The 19340-nt window shown below is 37.5% G+C and overlaps 1 pseudogene; it reads right to left on the reverse strand.

Annotated features, from left to right (window-relative positions):
- Positions 1 to 1594: 1594 nt before the first annotated feature.
- LOC149204740 (oligouridylate-binding protein 1 pseudogene) overlaps positions 1595 to 19340 on the reverse strand; it is a 112061-nt pseudogene continuing 94315 nt past the window's right edge.

A 19340-nucleotide genomic window follows, 5' to 3' on the forward strand; every position in this document is an offset into this window, starting at 1 on the left:
GTGAGGCATTGCTTCTCTTCTAAGAAAAATATATCTAAACCAAGTGAAATACCAGGGACAAAGAGGATTCTGTAGTGTCAAAAGCTTAAGAGAGAGAGGTTTATGTAGTGTGCAAAGCTTAGTTGTGTGGGTTTGGGGCTAAGGCATAGTTTCTCCATTTAACTAAAGTAGAATGAGAGGAAATGAGGTGATGCATACTTTGTAAATCTTAGCTATGAGGATTTGGGGTTCAAGGCTTAGTCACTTCACAATTGAAATAAAATGAGATCAAATGAGACAAGGACATGCAAATTATTAGTTATATGTAATGACATTAAAGTGAGTAAACACAAAGTATCAAAATTCGAAGTAGAATCAACCCTTATGTATGAAAATTTAGTCAAGCATTTTTTATGGCTGGATTCCCCCTCAAATATACATTTGATTAATGCAAAAGCTTATAAAACCACATCTATGTAATCAATGAGTCCCTCTTAGATGCAAAAACCTTTCCCCTTGGCTTCCCATTGTCTTTGAGGTTGTGTTCCCCTACACTCCTATATGCTTACTAGGGATACTACACTCCAACATGACGGATTCTAAGATATATTATGATGGGGGCACGAGGGTTTGTGAAATTATTGTTGCCATAGGAAGGTCTTGCCATGTTTAGTTCAAAAATACAGAAGGAAAATGATCATGTATAAGGATTGATGGTTCTTTTTCAATTATGGGAAATATAAATGCCATACATTATGGTGCTTCTTGGTACAATATTACCAATTCATGGAGAAAGATCAATGGTTCCTTGGGTAGAACTATACCAATGTGTGGGTGGGACCAAGCTCATGAGATTCATTTTTTACTACCATCACAATGAACTACAACCAAATTGATTATAGAGGATTTATACGAAGGCAGAACTCATGAGATTCATTTTTTACTGCCATAAAAATGAACTACATCCAAATTGGTTATAAAATATTGCATTGTTAAAAGTTAATTTTTAGCTTTAAAGTTTGACATAATAATTATAAAACCAAATCTCATTTGTTTAAATAACATTGAAACCCATAATATTAGTATTAGATAATTAAACATTAATAAAAAATATTTATATTTTTTTTTGGTTTAATTATATAAAATCCAAATCTAAATTTGTTTAAAATTACAACTTACAACATGGTTAGTTATTTTGTAATTTTGAAAAATAAAAAATATAATTTTTTGAAATGAGTATACAATAAGATAAGAAAATATACATTCCATACATTTTGATATATTCATAAAATATAACGTTTTTAAAATTTATAAAAAAACAAATAATTATAATTAAAAAATTTAACGATCATCCAAATTAAAAATTTAATTTCTGTCATTTTTTCTTTCCGAGCTTAGTTAAAATTTATAAAAAAATAAATAATTATAATTCAAAAATTTAACGATCATCCAAATTAAAAATTTAATTTCTGTCACGTTTTCTTCCCTGCCTTAGTGTATTTGAGTAGTTGAAGAAAAAGGAAATACCATTCTGCCGCGTTTTCTTCCCCGCCTTAGTGTATTCAAATGCATGTTGAGTAGTTGAAAAAAAAGGAAAGACCTTAACAAGTATTATTCACGGCCTTAGTGTAGTATTATTTGATGCATTTGAAGAAAATTGCATTTTAGAGTTCTATTTGTCATCACTTGGATTTCTAGAGCTTGATTTGGTTGCCCAATTACACCGAATTGTTCTACTCCCAAGAGTTTTTCCTGTCACCTGGTTTATAGCATTATCAGTATTCTGCTGATTCCTAAAGGAAACAAAACCAAATCCCCTTGATCTTCCAGACTGTTGATCCCACATAACCCTTGCATATGAACATGTTGGATATATAGAAAAGGCAGCAAAGAGAGCTGCATCTGTAACCTCTGGGCTGAGATCGCCAACAAAAATACTGTAGTGACTTGTTGTGTCTTCCCTTTGCCCACTTGCATAAGCCCAGTTGACTTTAATGGGCTGACCAAATATTTTCCTTCTATTAAGAGTTAAAATGGAGTTTGCTACTGATCTATGGTCATAGTAGTCCACAAACCCATAGGATGACTTTTCTTTCTTGATAAGCTTGCATTCCTCCAATGGGCCAATACTAGCAAACACCTCTGCAAGAAGGCTTTCTGTGACATGTACACTTATGTTACCCACATATATACTGTGACATGCACTTGAATCAAACCTGGGTGGTAGATTTCCAATCTGGGACAACGACACCAACAGGCCGGCATGATAAAGAGATTGTTGTTGTTAAATCATGGCCTGCTGCATTAGTTGTTGTTGTTGCTTCAACCTCTGCTACAATTTTTCATCCGACTGAACAGTGACAACTTGTTGTTGGGAAATCTGCTACAACTGTGGTTGCGATACTGTATTAGAATGAATGTTGAGTAGTTGAAAAAAAACGAAAGACCATGGGCACAGTACAATCTTCTCTCTAACTATATGGAAATGGGTACATGTCGCTGGATTGATCTTTAGGGTTTCTAGATTGATTTTCGTTCTTAGAATTGATTTGCACATTTGTTTTATATTTTCACATGAAATGTTGTAGTGATTCACTGCCATTTAGTGTTTCATGGTTGAATTTGGATCTCACATGAAATGTTGCAGTGATTCACTGCCAGTTAGTGTTTCATGGTTGAATTTGGTTGCATTGACGGATAAGATTGAGGAAGATCTCTTTAATGGCTTTCTCACAAAACCTTTATTTTTTCAACACCTATTTTTGCTAGGCAAATTGTACCATGATGGAAGGATCATAAGCCTTGGTCTTCTTTCAAGAGCCCAATTTACCGAAGAAAATACTTGCACAGGTACCCTTTCTCTCCTTTAATTCCTTCCTCGAATTTAATTGCTTCAAACAATCTACCAACTTTTTCACCTGAAATCAGGTTATTTGGGTTTTATTTTTTCAATAATTTAACTTCAAATTAACTAGCTACACAATTACTATATTGGAAATTAAATTTACATTAAATATAGGTTGAAATATTATAGTAGTTTGGTAGCATACCACACAAGAAAAATTCAAAATTACAAAAACCATCAAAAACCCAACAGGGAAAACAACAAAAAAAATAACAAAGAAGACTTCTTAGGGCAAGAGAAATCACAACTCCCTACCCTCCCTCATTTCAATGCAATACGAAAAGTTTTTCTTGCACTCTTTCCATTTCACGATAGTTCTTCAATCAGAAATATCAATTTCGAGTCCTTCCTTCCAGCTTTGGTTGAATCTATGCATTGCTCTCAACTCCAAAAGAAAGTGATAGGAGGGATGGGTAGAGTTAATGAGGAAGAAACATTGAGTCGGACACTGCAAGATTCCTCTCGTGGGGTAAAAAGATCACAACAAGGCCACAGTAAGCCCCAGAGAGAGAACAAAGATGCTACCGAATGCAGTGGTAACAATCAAAGTATGGTGCAACACTGTATAGATCAGTCAAGAGTTCACACAGCAATGGTTACGCTCAGCTCTTCCCATACAACTAGATATTTTGATAAGTATTCAAGCTTATCTGCGTGCAAATTTTTATATGGTTCACGCTTCATAGAAAGAAATATATTCTTTTCAGCGCATTCAAGCTTGTCAGCTTGGATTGGACCAGTTGGATCAAGTCTTTCGGCAGTGGCATTCTCTGTATCATTTTTTTCAACTCATAGGTTAGGATTTGGAAGAAGGCCATGATGCAACAATTTCATAACAACTACACATTCCACCGAAGACTTCCCTAATTTGATTGGAAGGTGGAAAGCCAAGAATCGATGGTGGAATAGAAACCTAGTGAACTCTGAGCCAAGACTATTGATCAGAGAGGGTGGACCCGCCATAAATTCCCTCACTAGGTGAGGTGAAATAACTAGAGAAGATGTGACCAATATTGAACCTGGTAGATAAAGAAGGCAGTCCCAGGACTGTTGAAGTTCAACCCTGCACAACAAAGAGAGTTTTTCAGAGATGCAGTGGAGATCTTCTAGAACATAGCAATTCTTTAAACCTTAGATATTACCCAAAGGTTATAAACATAGCTGCCTGGAATCCTTGACCCTACAGGAGATTGCAGAAGGATGCCTACAACTTGGAACAGTGAAATCACAACTGACCAGGTGAGGGACTGGCTCAATTTGTTTTCAAGTCTCCTTGAATATGAATATCAGATTAGGAGGCTGCATAACTCCCTCCAACATTAAGTTCCACCAATGACATCATATTAGCAAAAATATAAGCATGAAAATAGATTGAAACAAAAACAAAAGGGAAACCCTCACTAATTCGTCAGGCCCTTGCTCAATAATTGGGAAACATTTGGGTATGAAAAATCAGGAATCCCTTCTTCAAGGTCCCTACTTTCTTTTATAGATCTCTTCATATTGATGGATGGCTTTGACCCTCCATGAATGGACATTGGATGGGTGATGGGAATTTTCATTCGTTAAACTCCCTGGCAACTGTTTGAAACTTTTTTAATTTAAAACTTTTATACAGAACTTTAAGTTTTGCATTTTGTAATTTGGTGCATATGTATTCTGCTTAGGCCACATTTGTTTAAATAAACTACATATTTATTTTATTTTCATTACATTTCTCAACTATGGTCGTGGATTTATCCTCAAAAAGTAATGAAAATAAGATATCTTCCAAGGAATTGAACATATGTTTTTTCATCACTTGTATCGATATACTTTGACCATAAATAGCATGCAATTGCCTACTCAAAGGAAAAAACTATTTTTCTCGTACAACCATGTTGAGAGTAATAAGTATCTTCCCATGTGTCATCATAGCAACAAATTCCATTTTGCTAATTCATCGTGTTTCTCATTCCAGTGGCCGCCATTATTGTGCAAGTTTCTCTTGTCACTTTTTGCCTCCATGAAAGCTGATAAGAAAATGCTAAATGTCAAATTTCAGTAGACATTCTAAAAACCTTTATGATCCATTTTCTAGCATGGTTCAGAATCTGATTTGATAGTACTACGATGTATCTCTTCCAAAACTTGATTGTCTTTCATAGATGGACAACTAATTTGATAAATGATCTCTTTAAATCTGTCTTGGACTCAAAAGTTATTGGATGTTCTTGAAGATGGCCAAGTGTTCACCCAAAACGTCCAAACATATCAATAAAAACACATAGTTTAACATAAATATTCATCCTCATCCAATTATTAAATGTGGAAATATTCCTCTAAAAGCCTGGATTTCCCATACACTCGGCCTATTACTTATATAACCCCTGGTTTTATTTTCTCTTTCATGTTTGGCGATTCAACTGGAATATGTCAAAATATAGAGTTCCTTGATGTCTTCACTCCAACTTCTTGGATTCCATCTCAAAGAAAGACTCAAAGGATATTCCAAAATTATCTTTAGATGTGGCCATTTCGACCCGAAAGGCCGAGTATCCATGCCATCAGTCGCACTCTTCTATGCATGTGTACATTACCAAGAAATTTATCATCAATAAACATTGTTGCAAGACAATAATTTTTCAAATAAATTTCTGAGACATTTTGGATATCTAAAGAGATTTCCTTATTAAGCACAGGTTCAACGAAACATCCAACATATGGATCATGAAACAATGGATCCTCACACTAATATATTCGCCATGGGATTGAGACAAAGATATGCAAATTGTAAACTCCCTTGTGTGGATGAGCAAGTGGGGTTGGAAACTCTCCACGATAAATTGCTTAGGCTAAAAGGTGAGGGAAAAATGAGTACCATTTAGAATTGACATTCTTACCATATTCAAATGGTGTCCTTCCTCAATGTAAACAATTCTTCAACAATAGGGACACTCTCCCACATGTGTCACTTCTCCCAATCCTCACGCTTAATTGACACACTGCACCTACGCATTTCATTCGACAATGCATATGTCTTGGGACTTTGTATCCATTGTAGTGGGCCTTCATCCCTCTTATATTACAAAGCAAACTTCTCAGGGTAGGGGAAATCACAACTCCATGCCCTCCCTCATTTCAATGCAACACGAAAATCTTTTCTTGCTCTCTTTCCATTACATGGCAGTTCTTCAATAAAAAATCTCAATTTCAAGCCCTTCCTTCCAGCTTTGGTTGAATCTTTGCATTGCTCTCAACTCCAAAAGTAGGTGATAGAAAGGATGGGTAGAAGGCTTGGTACCCAAGCTAGAGTTAAAGAGGAAGAAACATTGAGTCAGAAACTACAATATTCCTCTTGTGGGGTAAAAGGATCACAACAAGCCCACAGTAAGCCCCCGAGAGAGAAAGATGATGCTACTGCATGCAGTGGTAACAATCAGAGTATAGTGCAACGTCTTATATTAAGGTCCCATCATCATGCCCTCAAGACTTTGATTGTTGAGGAGAGAAAATATTTTAAAAGAAGAATCTGGGAAATTTTAGGCTATAATTAGCAAAGTGGAAGCTTGCAAAATCTTTTTCAGAGACCCCGTGAGCAAGTTGCAGATGTTAATACACTCTTTGATCTCACATCCACACTCCTCGCTACTGTTAACATATCACAGAACAATTATGGTGCTACTCCAGTTGATTTTATTAGTAGTGATATTCGAAGAAACTATAGTGACCAGGCATATGGAAGTGGGTCTTTGGAGGGAAATGACGATCAAACCCAAATATCATGGAGAAATCTTGGGCTTTTAGCTACTTCTGTTTTCCAAGATGCGGCATGAATTCTCACTATGCTTGGACCAATGGATAATGAACCCAAGAAAAGGAAAGCTATAATACATAGAAAATGGACTAAGCAGAAAAAAGCACTTGATCTAAAGCAGTGAAAGAGTCCTTGAAAGATGACAAATCAGAAACATACAAGAATATGGCAAGCATGTTTAACATTTTGTGAAAATAGAAGCAATCCAAATTAGAGAATTTGGTTCTAAGTAGAATATCATCTTCCCAGACAGTAGAAAACATCTTTGCATTATCATTTCAAGTAAAGGATGGTAGAGTTGAAATAAATGTTGATGAAAATGGCAGACATTTTGTTGTCCCCAAAAATGCTCCCAGAGCTATAGAAGTGGAATTTGGAGAAGCTTCTTACAACCAATTTGTTTTTTGGTTTAATTTTAAAGACTAGAAGTTGATGATGGAAGTTGTTGAAAGTGGTGAGGAGTTGATGGCTCATAGAACCAGTCCACTTATGATTCCTTGTTCTGAGAAGGCTGCAGAGACTCCTATCAGAAATATTTCGAGAAACAGGGGCAAAGTGGTACTTGTAGCTCTTGATGTGTAGGAGGATGAATGTGGAAGTGATGATGATGGTGGAGGTCTTCAAAGACCAGCACTGAAGAAGAGAAATAAGCATTTCCTCTGACTTTTGCTGCGTTTTTGGGTGCTTTTTGTTGGAAACTATCTTTGTTTCTATCAGTGCACTGTAATTCATACAGAAAGCTCATCTTTAATTTAAGCAATCTGGTATATAAACAATTCTATCTTGTTCTCATAATTAGTTATAATTAGGTTGACTGGCAGTGCAAACCCCCGGTCATGTAGTACACCCCTTTAACCATGGTTCCAAGGCCTGGGTGGAAGACTGGCATCATGTAAAAGGAAATTGTTAATGCAATATTTCAAGTTTGATCTGTTAAACCATGAGTAGTCTCCTTGTGACAATATGTTGTAATTTTATGTTTGAAAAGTATTTTGAGATACCACACAAGAAGATAGTTTCTGATTGTGTAGTTGGTTTAATTTGAGAATACATAGATATGAGAGTAGGGTAAGGCCAGGCGAAAATAGATGTAAATATAGAGATTCAAAAAAATAGCTAGCAGCCCTTACCACACCCAAACCCTTTTGCTGACACTGCAGGGATAGAGAGATCCACCTCGAGGCTCGTGGAGAATAAGTAGGGATATGCATCTGCCGGATTGACTAATTGCTTGAGCCTGGCTCAAGCAAGCACAACTAGTAGATGGAGAGATATTGGGAATATGTATCTGCTAAGTATTTGTATATGAAATTCATTATGTCCCCTTTTGATTTTCAAGGTGGGAGGAATGAAATGAAGAAAGGGAGATCATATTCGTCCTCTATATCCCACCTATCGAGACACTGGGGTAAGTCCCAATAATAAGAGTTGGGTTCACTCATAAGTATCTCATTGTAAATGGCCATCATGAACTTTATTAATCTAAGTCATCCTTTAGTTGAGTTTCATCCTTTAGTTGAAGCTTCAAGCAAGATACTCAGCCTCTTTTCAGCCCTTTAGTCTTCCTAGAATGGCTACAGAACAACCTTATTTCACCCATGTTGAATGCCTGTTCTTGCTGTGATCTTAAGCTTCAAGCTTTGGCCTTTCTCTCTACAAGAGAACCCAAGAGCAACACTCAAAACAACCTTTGTTTCACACGTTGTACCTACAACAAAACATAAGACTTCCACGTTGCTTCTAGGGCTTCTTTCTTGTTGTCTTATGGCTCCTTCTTATAGTGGCTAGGGCCTCCCTTTGACTGTGGCTAGGGCATCTATGACTGCTACTTTAGACCTTCCTTGACTACAACTATATGCTTCTTCTTGATGGCTGATAAGTGCCTACGTCTTGCTACGGATTAGGGCCTCCTTTGCAGTGGATAGGAGCCTACTTTCTGTTGCGTATCTGGCCTCTCTTGACTGCGTCTTTTTGCCTCTCTTGACCATGTCTTAGGCCTCTCTCTTTCTATCACTAAGCCTCCTTTTGACTATGGTTAGGGCTACCTTTAACTGTGGCTAGAGCTCCCTTTCTTACTGTGGCTAGAGCTCCTCCAAGACTGCAGCTAGGTCTTCCTTCATGACTGCAGCTAGGGCTCCTTTGTGACTGCATCCATGTCTCCTTCAAGACCTCTCTTTCCACCAAACCCAAACGAGTGGAGAGAGATCATAAGAGGTGTGTGACAAATGACTTGAGGACTCCTCTATTTAAATGCAACGTTGAGGTTGAGTTGGGGGTAATTTTCTAGCTAGTCGACCTTGACAAATTGTCAATAACACAAATAAATTCATATCTCCATAAATACATGTCAGTATCAGATGATATTTAGATCAATCCTACACCTCTCAGAGAGAGGAATCCAAAAAAAATATTGGCTTCCATAAATAAGATGACCCACATGGAGTTTGGCCCTAGTTTCCAATTTTAACAAAGTACCCACTCCTAGATTGGCTCCAATAGCTTTTACATATTGGGTGACTTTGACATATGTCTTGCCCTACCCTTCTTCCTTGGCTATAGAAAATTTTCCATATTATTTTTGGTTCTCACAACCTTGCTTGGATCCTCATCCCTCAAATAGCGTTGATTAAACTCACATTTATGGTCCAATTGCTCCAGTTTCTTAAGGACTTTCTTATTCTTAGAGCCCCTTTAACAATGATGGATATGATGCACCCTACTGGAAAAGTATGTCCATGCCCTCAAAAATAGTATCATCATCACTCAATCATACATTGATAAAACTCCATGCAAGAGAAAAGTGTGTTCGTCAAATCGATAAATGGTTGGCCATTAACTAGCAGGTGCCCTAGTTGTTTTCTTGTCTGGATTGTCTATATCATTATGGACAAGAAAAATTGCAGTTGTATCTGGACTTATAACTCCATTGGTATGTGTATTCATTGGAGACCAATATCTTGCAATACCATGCCTTCCCCCAGGAAACCTTCCCACAACTAACCCTCTACCCCAAAGCCTTCATATGGTCAGCCCAACCACTAAGTCACGTTAATGGTTAGATTGAAGGTTGTTTACTAAAATGGTATTTTCTCCACCAAACAGTTATTTACACCATATTATAATGGATCTAGAAACCTCTTCATTAATGAGTTTTCTTGAAAAGTTGATATTGATGGCAGCTGTGTCCTTAGAAATTAGTAGGAAATTTAAAGATCGTTGAGCTACACCTTTATGACCCTTAACTTGTTTTTCATTCTTTCCTCTATGCCCATTCTTCTCCATCTATTTACGTATGTGGGTTGTGAAACCATGATGACATTGTTTAACATTCTTCTTTGTCTTTAACTAAATATACTCTGTATACTATCTATACTAACCTAAAGCTATAAAAACCAATTTATTTATCCTAAAAATTCTCCAAACCTAAACTTTCTTTTTAAATAAAATAATTCATTTTTATAATTTAAATATTCAATTAAATCACATACCATATAACATATTATTTCTTCTATGCTACCACCTTATAGTGTTTCCTTTGTAACATGTGGTGCAATTGCTAGTATAGCTCCGTGAGAAGTCTTACTTCAATTGATCATTTAGCCTTCATCACTCTACTTCTCAACTATATCAGCTAACTTGACTAGACATGCTTTGTCCAACAATGATTCTTAACAACAATGAACTGATACAGAGGACTATCTAGAGTTCCATGCACCTCCTTTTAAGAGTAAAATCTTTAGGTCCCTATAATACTAGTGATTACCCCATTACTATTGTAGTTATACCCCTTATTAATATCGTTGTGCCCCTATTGCCCCCATATTGTTATTACTGTGCCCCATAGAATCCCTCTATTGTTATTTTTGTAGCTTTATATTATTATTGTTAGGTCGGCTGGATTATATTGTGACTCCTTAGACTCCTATATATAGAAAGGAGGTTTTGTCATTTGAATCATCAAAGAATTGTTCATTTATGTAATGTAGAGGAGGTTTCCCCCTCGAAGAGGCTGAATTATAAGGCGTTGATCTATCTTTTCTATCTTTTCTTGAGCTGGTTTCATAACATTTGGTATCAGAGCTTTGGATTCTAGGGTTTCGCTGCTCCAAACAGGTCATCGTGGCATTTTCGCTATAAATTTTTTTCTGTGATGTTCCAGAAGTCGCAAAAAAAAACCCATTTGAGACGAAATCGCGCTGAACCTTGGGTCTAAATTTCAGATCTTTTCGTGCTATATTTGCGGAGATATGATCTGAGGAAGTTGGTCTTTTTGCAGACTCCTGAATTACATTCTAAACAGGTGACTTGGGGAAAATCGTCATAACTTTATCTCTAAAGATCAGATTGAAATTTCGTAAGAAGTTACAGAAAGAGGACGGATGGTAGTTTCTTGTATGCATTTTTTAGATCCATAGGTCGAAATAGTGACTTGTGGCACGTCGTACAAGTTTGCTCTACTGAACTAGTCTAAAATCAAGTCACTGTGGGAGATTTCGCATAACTCTTCCTTGGAGAATCCAATTTGGGTCAGACTTGTGGCATTGGAAATAGGACACAGAGGGCTACTACAGGTCGCAATTTCAGAATTGGATGATCCGAAATTACAGAGATACATCAGATTCAATATCAGGCTTCTACAAAGTGAAAAAAGGTGTGTAGTTTTTTTTTAATTTTTGCGTAAGCTTGGTTTGAAGGAATTCAAAGGGCATAGTAAAGCATTATTATCGGTAACTGATGCCCCGAGGAAAGAAAATGCAAACACCTAGTAAGGAACCTGAAAGCTCTAGCATGACTCATGAAGAAGAGGAAGAAATGCTACATGATATATCAAAATTACAAGAACAAGTGCAACAAATGTCACGCTCACAAAAGCTAACAGAAGCTAAGATAAATGGCGTGGAATCTAAGATAAAGGGCATGGGAGCTAAGATGGATGATTTGAAGACAGATTTGAAGAGAGACATGGCAGATTTGAAGACAGATTTGAAGACAGACATGGACGAATTGAAGATAAATATGAATAAGTTGCTACAAGAAATGGGCACTAAGGGTGAAAGGGTACTAAAGGAAACTCATGATGAGAATAAAAGAAATGTTAATCATGATTCCATAGACGCTAATGTTGGATCGAAGACTCACCATATTCCAAAAATCGATATGAGGAAGTTTGATGGCAAGGATCCCGCCACATGGATATTACAGATGGAGCAATTCTTCGATCTCAATAATGTGCAAAACACACAAAAGGTACGTATGGAAACTTTATATTTGGAACCAAATCAGTTTGTATGGTATCAATGGCTTTGCTCTCGTAAACAATTTATCACTTGGGCAATTTTTACGGAAGAATTGATAGCACATTATGAGGATACAAAAAGCAACACTTTTTTTAGCCAATTGATAAGTCTCAAACAAAAGGGTTCAATAATGGAGCACATTGAGGAGTTCCAAAAATTGAACATAAGGGTAAAAGATATTCCAGAGGAGCATAGGATTGATGTGTTCATAGGGTCTTTAAAGGATAATATCCAACATGATGTTCGCCTTTGGGAACCTGATTCATTAGAGAAGGCATTCAGGTTAGCAAGAAAAATGGAAAGCAAAATTATGGCAACCAGGAAGCATACCACTCACAACTATAAAGACGGAAGTGTTGTTGCCCCTAGTCTTCCACAACCTATAAGGTTGACACCACAACAATTGGAAGAAAAAAGAGCAAAAGGGCTTTGTTACAGTTGTGATAGCAAATACACTAAAGGTCATAAGTGTGCTGAGAAGAAATTATTCTACATAGATTGTGAAGAGGAAGAAGAAAAGGAGCAAGAAAGGTCAAAAGAAGAGAATATACTCCAGGAACAAAGCCTAGATGAAGAACAAATAAATCCAACCATATCTTGTAATGCATTGGTGGGAATTACCACTCCTCAAACCATCAAGATAGAAGGACAAATCAAGAAGAAAAAGGTAATAGTGTTGATTGATTCAGGAAGCACCCACAATTTTATTCATTGTAAGGTAGCAAAAGAATTGAATTGCTTCCTATATCCAGCACCAGAGTGTCAAGTGATGATTGCAAATGGAGGAACAATAAATTGCTCTGGAAAGTGCCATAATATCAAGCTATCCATGGGAGAATATGTATTGACTAGCCCAATGCTTTCCATTCCAATGGGAGGTGCTGATGTTGTACTAGGAGTCCAATGGCTACAATCCTTGGGTACAATAGCTTTTAATTTTCAAGAAATTTTCATGAAATTTTCTACGGAAGGAAAGGAAGTTGAATTAAGGGGTATTGCAGGGAAACCAGGAAAGATAATCAGCTCTAATGGTATGACAAAGCTTCTAAAAAAGGAGCAAAGAGGTGTAATTGCACAATTATGTTCGCTAGATGTTTCCACATCGGAATCATCTATTTCTCCAGATCTCCAAAAAGTCTTGGACAATCATTCCAAGGTATTTGAGACTCCCAAAGGTCTCCCACCTATGCGTGATCATGATCATGCTATTCATCTGATTCCAGGAAGTGTTCCTCCAAACATCAGGCCGTACAGATATCCCTATGTCCAAAAGAGTGAAATTGAACGTATGGTTGCAGAAATGCTAGAGGCTGGTATAATTCAACCGAGTCAAAGTTCTTTCTCTGCTCCAGTAGTATTGGTGCACAAGAAGGATGGATCATGGCGCATGTGTCCGGATTATAGGGAGCTCAACAAGCTCACTATTAAAGATAAGTTCCCCATTCCTGTCATTGATGAATTACTGGATGAATTGCATGGATCAATTTACTTCACCAAGTTGGATCTTCGTTCAGGATATCATCAAATCAGAATGAAGATTGAAGACATTCCGAAAACAACATTTAGAACTCATGAGGGTCATTATGAATTTTTGGTCATGCCTTTTGGCCTTACCAATGCACCTTCAACATTTCAAGGTTTGATGAATTCAATTTTCAAACCATTCCTTAGAAAATTTGTGTTAGTATTTTTTGATGATATACTAATCTACAACAAGTCTTGGAAGGATCATGTTGAACATGTTGACAGGGTGCTACAACTATTGGAGGAGAAACAATTATATGCAAAAAGATCCAAATGTTTCTTTGGAGTCCAGGAGGTGGAATATTTGGGTCATATTGTATCTCATGAAGGAGTTAAGGTAGACCCTAGCAAAATTAAAGCCATTAAGGAATGGAAAATCCCCACATCCATAAAGCATCTGCGAGGATTTCTCAGGTTGACAGGGTATTATCGCAAGTTTGTTAAGAATTATGGGAGAATAGCAGCACCTCTAACAACATTATTGAAGAAAGATGCATTTTCATGGACTCCGGAAGCAACAAAGGCCTTTGAACATCTTAAAGAGGCAATGTGCCAAGCACCGGTCTTAGCTACACCGGACTTCACAAAAACCTTTATTGTGGAATGTGATGCTTCAGGAAATGGAATTGGTGTCGTTCTAATGCAAGATGAAAGACCCATTGCTTTTGAAAGTCGTCCAATCAAGGGAAAGTTTTTAAGCAAAGCTATTTATGAGAAGGAAATGTTGGCAATACTCCATGCACTTAAGAAATGGCGACCCTACCTAATGGGAAGACACTTCAAGGTAAAAACGGATCATGATAGCCTTAAATACTTTTTAGAACAAAGATTATCCTCTGAAGAGCAACAAAAGTGGGTCACAAAGATGTTGGGTTATGACTTTGAAATCATCTACAAAAAAGGGAAGCAAAATGTGGTGGCAGATGCACTCTCAAGAAAGGATGAGGATGTGGAAGCATTGTTGTGCGCCATTTCTATTATCCAACCAGATTGGATAAACGAAGCAAGGGAGGAATGGAAGAATGACGAAGAAGTGTGGGCACTTATTCGAAAGTTACAACAAGATTCCAGTACGTCTGATACATTTAGCTGGCAAAATGATTCATTATGGTACAAAGATCGCTTATACCTCTGTAAGAATTCCCAGCTAAAACAAAAGATTCTTATGGAATTGCACACTTCTCCCTTAGGAGGGCACTCAGGATTTTTAAAAACTTACCACAGGGTTAAGAAGGAATTTTTTTGGGATGGCCTTAAATCAGATATTCAAAAGTTTGTGGCAGAATGTTTGGTTTGCCAACAAAATAAAGTTGAAACAATTAAGACACCGGGTCTATTACAACCTTTATCCATTCCAAGCCAACGTTGGGAGGAGGTTTCAATGGATTTTATCACAGGTTTACCCAAGTCTGAGGGAAAGAGTGTCATCATGGTGGTAGTTGACAGACTTACCAAGTATGCACACTTTTGTGCATTATCACATCCATTTAAAGCCAGTACAGTTTCTACTGCATTTATGGAAACAATTCAAAAGCTACATGGAAACCCAAAGATTATTGTAAGTGACAGAGATCCCATTTTCACTGGAAATTTTTGGACAGAATTATTTTCTTGTCTTGGTACTCAGTTAGCTCATAGCTCATCTTATCATCCTCAATCTGATGGGCAAACTGAGATAGTAAACAAATGTTTGGAAGGATATCTTCGTTGCTTTGTATCTGATAAACAGACACAATGGGTCAAATGGTTGCCTCTGGCTGAATGGTGGTATAACACTTCCTTCCATACAGCAACAAAAATGACCCCATTTATGGCACTTTATGGGTATCAACCACCATCCATCACATCATATTTAAGAGAAAATTCTAAGGTTCAGGCAGTGGAACATCACATCGAACATCAACAACAAGTCCTCCAACTCTTAAAGGATAACCTCGTGTTGGCACAGAATAGAATGAAACAACAAGCAGATCAACATCGCAGTGAAAGAAGTTTTGATGTAGGTGATTGGGTATTCCTACGGCTACAACCATATAAGCAAATGTCCCCCAAGCAAGCTAAGAAGGATAATAAATTATCACCAAAGTATTATGGTCCGTACAAGGTGTTGCAAAAGATTGGTACTATGACATACAAATTGGAGCTTCCTGCAGCTTCTCGATTGCACCCAGTTTTCCATGTTTCATGTTTAAAGAAGGTTATAGGCGACAAGCTCCCAGTACAAACAATATTTCCAGAACTTGATGAGGAACGAAAAATTATATTGGAACCGGAAGCAGTCACAGAAAAAAGAACTCGACAGCTACGAAATCGTTCAATCTCAGAGTATCTTATCAAGTGGAAGAACTTATCCGCTGAAGATTCCACATGGGTGTCGTGGCGGAAAAAGTCGTTTGTGCGGACACAACTGACCTCCCTAGGAGTCTAAACTCTCTAGCGACAAACAAGACAAAATGGAGTAATCTTTCTCTAAATACACCTTTTAAAACATGAAAACTACAAGTGTTTAGGCTTACCTTATTCCAAAACGCTGTTGTTGTAGTCCGTCCTTGCCGATCCGGATGAGCTCCTCCTTCACATCAATTCCTGCAACCACAAACAATCAAACAATTACCAAGCACTTGCATTTCATATAATAAAACATATATTTAACATGCAGACCAAGGAACACATGAAATAACTCATTAACACAAGCTATTGAGAAAAATAAACCAGTTTGTATTAATAACGAAACAAAGAAACTCTTACAACCTGGCCTTGGTGTTGTGCAAGTTCCTCCCAGGGTCCATCAAGGGTTTTCCTCTACTTTGACAAAGCTCACCCACTTCCAAGTAGAATCAAGCAAAGACAATCTCTCCTCACAAGGTTCTAAATGGGAGTCCTAATTCCTGCAGCATTTACCCAAAGAAAATGTATAGCTCCAACCTCCCCTCCCTCTGGCTCAATGTCTTTATTTATAGTGCTGTAAAGAGGTTATTCAGGTCCACCATCAATGGGATAATCCCCCTCTTTGGGTGGGATAGCTCCCTTATTGATGGGATAAGTTCCCCCTTAATAGAGATACATGAACCAACTGGAGGCGCATCCAATTCATCAAACCGACCTCTAGAAAGTTCTAGAAGTAACCACAAGTAACTTTTTTAAGATGAAACTCGCGCATTTTGCCTTTTACAGAAGGACGCACCTGTCCCTTAACATACAGAGCGTCCAAGGACGCACCTTTTGTGAACATGGTCAGCGTCCCCGCAGGTAAGGCTAGAGAGAACCTGCGACCCCAGAGATAAACATATTTTTGACAAGACTTTCTCTCTTCTTTGAGTTTGAGATGGATAGCAGAGGCATAAGACTTGCCTAAGAGGGTAGCATGACTGTTGATTTGAGCCATACTAACTGTAAGTGGTCATGGTGACATTTTTTAGTGTAACAGATTGCCCCCTAAAGTGCGAAGCCTGGAATAGATTTAGGGTTTTGTAATTCTAGGAAGGGTGAAGCGCTTTATCATTTCAAGGATTGTCTTGTGGATGATAGATTTAGGGTTTTGTAATTCTAGGAAGGGTGAAGCGCTTTATCATTTCAAGGATTGTCTTGTGGATGACCCGGTTGGAACCTGCAATTTTCAACACAAAATACATGGATAAGATTATATCATCACTGAGGTAGGCATTCCCATACTCAGATTCAAAACTTTAACTAATGGACTAACTATTCTGATACAGGAATGATCTTGCAGTACATCATTTTTTATAGACTTTTGTAGACACAGTATGGACGCAGCCATCTATTTATGATTAGTCTACATAGATAATGAATACAAAACTCCTCGCAGCCTGGATGGTAGAAACTAGATCCAGGGTCTTCACTTCTACTTCCCGAATTGGTACGATTCTAGCCATGTGATTAAATGATTTGATGTCGAACATGGTAGAAACCACTTGATTACCAATCGATGATGTAAACTGTTAACAAGCGTGAGAGAGACCACCAGTAATGTCAATGGTTCTCAAAGTACCAAGCACAACCCGTGAAATGTGAATAGATGTTTTGATGTCGAACACTTCACGAAATCCTTTGATCGAAAGTCAATGATGTAAACTGACGTCAAAGGCGAGAAACCTGCCATTGATGCATGCAGACTTCAAGGTACTGTCGATTCCTAAGTCATCTTTCTAGATAATGTGTCGATGTCGATAGAAAGCGACCCGTTGCAGGCAAGCCCGCAACACGAAATCATTGTTCAAGTTGAAGAAATGTTGCTGTAAGGACTGACTCAGGGATGGTCAAATGGATGACAAGTATTTTGCAGATGAAAGTTTTGCTTGCAGACCTCTTGAACACATAACGACACGACAGATGGCTTGGTGACGAATAACTCAAAGTTAATCCCCGGAACCCGGTTAAAGACTTTCAAAGTGGTTTGATCAACTGTGAGGTAAAAGATTTCCCAACCCAGGTGAATGAAAAGTGTCGTGTTCAAGAGTGGTAATAAAGTTTCTTTTGAGACAAAAGGTAACAAACAGGTTCATTCTTCTCTCTTTTCCCCCACCATTTCTGGCAAGTACCTCTTTATTTTTAACAAGCTTGAGGAGGATAACATATGCTTGATTATAAGCTCATCCTTCGAACGAGTCCAACCTAGTTTAAATTCGAACCCTAGGAAGGAGTGGTTCATTCCTGTTTGTAATTGAACAGGTCCTCTACTGTAAAAGTTTAACGAGCCCAGTATAGGAGAAACTCGGCGTTTTTCAATTTTAGAGAGTCTGAAAAAACTAAAGGAGACTCCACGTTGAACTTTTTCGTACATTTGTGTCCCTCAAGCCCGAAAAAGTATAAAATAATACCTGGGGGAACCGCTTGATCTTGCGACCAAGGAGTACTTTCATAATTAGTGCCACTGACCTGAAAAGTAAAAAGCGATCAAGGACACGTCGTTTTATTTCCTTATCGAGTTTGAAACGACAAAAACCCGGCAATCTTTTCCTGATTTTTCGGTCAGAAAAGAGCTATAAGGGGACCGTCTTTTAATTCCGTTTTAACGAGTGTAAAAGAAACGCTTGACAATCTTTTCATATTTTAGGAGTCTGAAAAGGGCTTAAAAGAGAACTCCAAGGTTTCACTTTTTCGTAAGTTTTAACGAGTTCGAAAAAATGATAAAAATGTACTCATGGTTTTCATTTTTTCGTAAGTTTTAATGAGTTCGAAAAAATGATAAAAATGTACTCATATGACCGACATTCAATTTAATTTACGAGCAGGAAAAGATGGAAAGAACTCGGCGTTTTCATTTGTTTTATGAGAATGAAAGATAGCAAAATAATCTCGGTATTTTCATGAGTTTAACGAGTCCTGAAAATAACTGAAATTGACTCGAGATAGGTTTCATTTTTTCAAAAGCTTGAAACAGGGAAAAACTATGCTTCAAAGTAGTTTCATTTTTACACAAGCTTGAAACAGAGATAAAACTGTGCTTGATGCCCCCTAAGCATAACTGCTAGAGCGCATGCCCCCCAGCTTCATTTCATTCAATTGGTTGGATGAAATGAAGGTTCAAGTACGAGATCGTTTGAAAGACTCGACCTAAAACTGTAAGAAAATTATGCAAAAACTGAAATAACTAACCTAAATATACAACTTAACATTTACGAGATCTAGTCAATCTCTCGACTCAAGTAGAGGAGGATTTGTTTCATTTTTTAACGAGCTTGACACAGGAAAAGAACTATGCTCGGATTCGGTTTCATGTTTACGCAAGCTTGAAACGAAAAACTATGCTTGTTATAAATTCACATGCCCCCAGCATAATGACGCAAATCAAGGTACATGCCCCCCAAGCTTCATTGCA

Source organism: Pinus tabuliformis, chromosome 1_2, assembly GCF_031772625.1.
Source record: "Pinus tabuliformis cultivar Carrire ecotype Pingquan chromosome 1_2, CPIR1, whole genome shotgun sequence".
Taxonomy (NCBI): domain Eukaryota; kingdom Viridiplantae; phylum Streptophyta; class Pinopsida; order Pinales; family Pinaceae; genus Pinus; species Pinus tabuliformis.